Here is a 5,398-nt window from a genome sequence, read left to right as displayed (position 1 = left end):
TTAGTAGTGATATGGCAAAAAGGGCAGTTTTCTTTTGACAAACCAAGTCACAAAGGACAGAAAGACACTAACACTCAGTGATTAATTTCTGGAAATGTGGCTGAACGAATCAAATTATGTATCATTTGATGCCATTAAATTTGAGTTCCTGCATTATATGTGGACCTTTTACTTTTCAAGCATTCTCAGTGTGTGAAATTGAATGTGCCATTTACAAGCTATCATGTAATTTTCTGTTTTCTGAAACAAAAGCAACAATCTGGGTACATTAAAGACCATTATATAATTGACAAACCTGCTTTTTAAAATCTGATCCAAAACATTTACAATTACTATCATTTGCCAAAGGGAGCTATTCCTTAACAGTGAAAAGTCATTTAAAAATTAAAATCGAAACCTCCTCTACTTTTTTTCCAACAGGAATATCTTCCATGTGTATACATTTTCACAGTTTATGAAGTTTTTTTTTACCCATTAACTCACTTGATTTTCAAATCAACCATATGAATAGAACAGATATCATTTTCTCCATTTTTAAAATGAGAAAGCTAAAATTCAGAGAGCATTATTTGCTGAAATAAAAATTTGGTTGTCGGAATTCCCTGGTGGTCCAGTGGTTAGGATTCCACACTTTCACTGCCGAGTGTGCAGGTTCAATCCTGCACCCTGCAAGCCATGAGGCGTGGCCAAAAAAAAAAAAATTGGTTGCCTTACAAATAGCCGACACTATCAACACTACACAGTGTCAGCTATTTGTAAGACAACCAAATTTTTATCACATCATATCACATCATATTACTTTGACTTGATGTTTAATACCAAGTTTTAAAATTTTTATCAAAGTATAACATACACATGGAAAACTATGCATAAGTGTGCAACTCAATTTTCACAACCTAAAAGCATCCATGTAACCAGCACTCTCACTAAGAAACAGGACATGACCATCATCCAAAAGCCCACCTCATGCCCCTTTTGGACACCACTGCCCAATTCCTCAGGATAACAGCATCCTCATTTCTGACAGCATTGACTCATTTTGCCTGTTTTCAAATTTTCTATAAATGGAATCATACACTATGTCTCTTTTGTGTCTTCCTTTGCTCAGTATTAAGTTTGTGAGCTCCATTCAGATCATAGGGGGTGGTTGTAGGTCATTCTGATTGCTGTATAGTATCCCATGTGTGACTGTTTCAAAACTTAGTCATCCAGTGTGATTATCGATGGGCATTGTGGCTGTTTTCCAGTTTTTCCCTGTTCAAACAGTGGTGCTGTGAACTTTCTTATACATGTCTTTGGTGGACAGAGAGGGACATATTTCTGTTGGACTTATACCTAGAAGGAGGATTGCTGAGTCAGAGGATTTGAATAAGTCAGCCTTGGTAGACATTGCTCAACAGTAGCGGTTGTACAAATTTACACTCCCACCAGCGTTGTGTGAGAGTTCATGTTTCTTATCCTGGTCAACACTTCATATTTTCTGTCTTTTTTCATCTGATTCCTTCTGTTGGGTGTGGTATTACATCACAGAGATACTACAGTTCAATTTTAATTTAACTTAATTTTTTAAAACAGAATGTTTTATTTGAATACTGAATATGTTCTGTTGGTACAGAGTGTGCTGAGGTTGAAGTTTTTTAAGGAAAAAAAAACACTGGCAATAATACAATTAAAATGGAAAAAAAATAATTTCAAATATAACACAAATGACAAATAGATAACATTAGCATTCTGTGAAGCCCACTTAAGGGGCATTCCATCATCTGATAAGTTGTAATTTAATTTAAACTTATTTCAGACATGAGTATTTGGAACTGTCAAAAAAATACCACGTCTATAAAACATGACAGCAAATCAAAGAGTGTATCACGGTTTATTAAATATCTTTAATGAAACCAGTATGTGATAATTAGAAAACAGTTAAGCCATTTGTTTAAAAAAAAAACCCTCAAACTATTGACCATATTAGAGGTGATGGTATTTGTTTTATGGTTTGTAACATAAATTAAGACCATGTTGAACTTTCCATATTGAAATTTATCTCTTCAATACAAAGAATAGGTTCTGTCCGTTACATCAGAATGACACGAATTTAGGTTTCAGTTCCTCCGAATTCTCAGGGTGAGACAAGAGCAGAAATAAGACAAGTCTCAGAATCATCATTAGGCTTAAACCTGCAGCCAGCCCAGCTGGCATGATTTTCTTGGATCTCTTAAACCTCACCCCCATTGTGGTGTCCAGGAAGAAAGCTGTAAAACAGTGGTAGTTTTACACCTTGCTTGTCATTGGAGACACAGTAAGCTCCATAACCAGCCAAAAATCCAACAAAAAGACCAGCAATCAAAGATGGAACACCACCTCTCTGCTTATATCCCAAAATGCTTACGGATGTCACCAGGGCTGCATAACCAAAACCAACCAGGTCCATTGGCAAGCTCAAGTCTGGTGTAGAGTTACTTCCATTGAATTTCTCTCTCCTCTGGGCCAGTCCAACTCCTTGAGGACTAAGCTCAGGTTCAGTTCGTCTTGTCTTTCTCACAGCATCAACCTCACTGCCAAGCACTAGGCAGGTGCTCAGTAAATACTTGCTACAGTCCAGAAGCTGACCCCGCCGCCAGCGCCTTCTGACTCTGCGTGCTACCTCCCAGCACTCTCAATTTTAATTTTAATAGTTGGAAGCTGAGCCTCTTGGCATCACTAGCCTCTAGATTAAACACTGATTTTCACACTAAAATTGGCTTTCTTGTCCCTAGTTCCCACCTACATAAACGCAGGGCCTTAACACCCACTTCAAAGCCACCTGGTTATTTCTGATTGTCCATTTAGCCCAGAGGACACTGCTCTGATTTTGTCCCTGACCACTCGCTAGTGTTTGGTACCCACGAGACATGTGGTGAGGCATGAGGCATGGTTCACTCAGAACCACAGATGCCGAGCCCCTAAGTGTACCATGTCTCCTCCAAGAGCGGTTCTGCCCAGCACAACAAATGCTGCCAAGGTCCAGGGCTACCGAAGAACATTCTGTTCTCCCTTCACGAGAGTCATATTCTGGGTTCCACTTTAAGAGATTCTTTGTTACCTGGGCCCCGATGCATTATCTCTGCCTCCACCTACATCCTGTTGTCCTGACCCAGCTGGCCAAATCCCATGTTCCGGATCCTGTGTCATGACCTTCCTCTCTCCCTGGGGTCATTATACTTGATTGCTAGAGGGGCTTGGAAGAAACATCTCCTACTGGCCTCTTCATCCGTCTCTTCCTTCCTCCCATTTCTGACCCAGGAACTGCCTCCCATGAGTGGGTGCCTTCATCTAACTCCAACTGGTCTCCAAATCACAATTTAGCATAGCCTGGGATGTTACGCTATAAAAACATTGTTTTTCTGAGAGGAGGGATACTTTGGAAGTTAGAAAATTATGAGCTGTCCACGATATAAAGAAGTATATCTGCACTCTCTCACTGAGTCACAGGACTACACAAGGTGGATAGTCCCCAGGAAATGGAGAGGCACCTGGAGTCTTGAAATTGGATATGTTCAACCTTCAATACCCAGGCACCTAATGTCTACAGATTTGCCAATATCTGTAAAGAATGACTGCAATAAGAATCTTCTCTAGTCCTGGTTTTAAGTTTATTAACTGGGTAGATTGTCATAATAATCCCTTATATATAACCACCTTCAAATTAAGTGGCTTAAAATAATAAGCATATAGTTAGTTCATGAATCTGAGGGTAATGACTTAGTCTGGGCCAAACTGAACAGTTCTTCTAGCCTTGACCCAGTTCACTCATGTTCAACACCCAGTTCTTAGCTGTTTATATAGTCATGGTTTGGATGGCTGAGGTGACTAGTCTCTGCTCTGGGTATTTTTCCTCCTTCCTCTGGGACCAACAGGCTAGCTGGGGCAGGTGCTTCCCGTGGTGATGGCAGAGGGCAAGAGCAAGGAAGCCCAGGTGTGCATCAGCTTTTCAAACCTCTGCTGGTATTATGCTTGCTGACATCCCATTAGTCAAAGTAAGTTATGTAGGTAGAGCCAGAGTCTAAGTGGAAGAACTGCAAAGTTTGACGGCTAAAGGTATGTGTACAGGAAAGGGTAAAGAACTGGGCTATCACACGAAGTAAACTTAGACAAGCCACGTAATCTTTCTAAGCCTCATTTATGTTAATAAATTAGAGATGATCATAACCCAGAACCCCCCTCCCAAGTATTTCTAGTGATTTAAATTGTGATAACTAGGTTGCAAACATCTAAGTTCTTTATAAACTGTGAAGTGATGTACACATGTGAGATACCATTATGATGATGATGATGGTGATGGTGATGTGCATTATTCTCTTTATTATATTTACATGTTGTCCCTAATAATTGACCTACATTGTCCCTGAGCAAAACTCTGAGGTGTGTTAGCTTGGCTTTCAGTGCCTCTGGCCTGACAAGTGAAGTGGCCTCATTGTTACTAAGCCTCTCAGGGGTGTCCATTACAATAATCTACCCATTTTTAGGAAGCGGTCAATAAATGGATGAATACAGAATATGAATAGATGAATGAATAGATGAATGAAGTTTTCAAGAAAATGACTAGTCAACCCTTGTCCTTTCTTGCATTCAATCAAGATGAATTGGAATTGAGTGCCTTCTCTGGTAAGAGGTCCCTCAACCTGTTAGTAACAAGTACCAAGGATTCAAATAAGAAGAGAGACAGCTGCTTCCCTGGGGGAACTCACAGTCCATGAGTGAGAAACACTTCCAAACAAATTCGATTACAATGTGAGGTGTACTCTATTGGAGGTATGTGCCAGGTGAAGTGAGATCAACTGCGTCTTGTTAGGGAAGTAAGGGAAGGTTTCAGAAGAGGCTGTTTGGAGCAGAGAGGAATGAATGGCAGTTGCCCAGGCCCACAGGTAGGGGTGCACATTCCAGGCCAAGGAAATAGCCTACCTAAAGAAAGGATCTCAGAGAGGTGGCATGTTGGAACATTGTTTGGTTATGCCGGAATTTACAATAGGATCCTGGGTTTAACGGGAAATGTAAGTTAGACAGATGGACAGGTGGGCAGACCTTTTATATTATCCCAAGAATTTTCATTTTGCAGGGAGGGGAGGGCACTGAAGAGTTTGAAAGGGAGTGTCATGTTCAGAATTTAGTATTAGAAGGACCACAGTGTCAGGGAGGACAATAGGAATGAGATTGCAAGAGTCCAAGTGAGAGGTGGCCCATCCCTGATCCTGGGCCAAGGAGGGAGGGATGAAGAGAGAAGGGTAGATCAGACAGAAAGTCACTAGAGCTAATGGGACACTGGCATCAACTTGATGGAGGAAAGAGATGTACCTGCCCAGAGCAGGAATATAAAGAGTATTCAGTTAGGCACTGTGTGAGTCAATCAGTGGATTGCTGGCAT

At 40.7% G+C, this 5,398-nt stretch overlaps 1 pseudogene across 1 annotated transcript; it reads right to left on the bottom strand.

Moving 5' to 3' along the window:
• Positions 1 to 2,076: 2,076 nt before the first annotated feature.
• LOC308628365 (transmembrane protein 14A-like) lies at positions 2,077 to 2,428 on the bottom strand (annotated as a pseudogene). Its single transcript has one exon. The product of its transcript is annotated as a transmembrane protein 14A-like (transcript).
• Positions 2,429 to 5,398: the final 2,970 nt, after the last annotated feature.

Source organism: Mesoplodon bidens (assembly GCF_964165515.1).
Source record: "Mesoplodon bidens genome assembly, chromosome: 15".
Lineage (NCBI taxonomy): Eukaryota > Metazoa > Chordata > Mammalia > Artiodactyla > Ziphiidae > Mesoplodon > Mesoplodon bidens.
The sequence above is the reverse complement of the archived record's forward strand: the minus strand, read 5'-3'. Positions and strand labels throughout refer to the sequence as shown.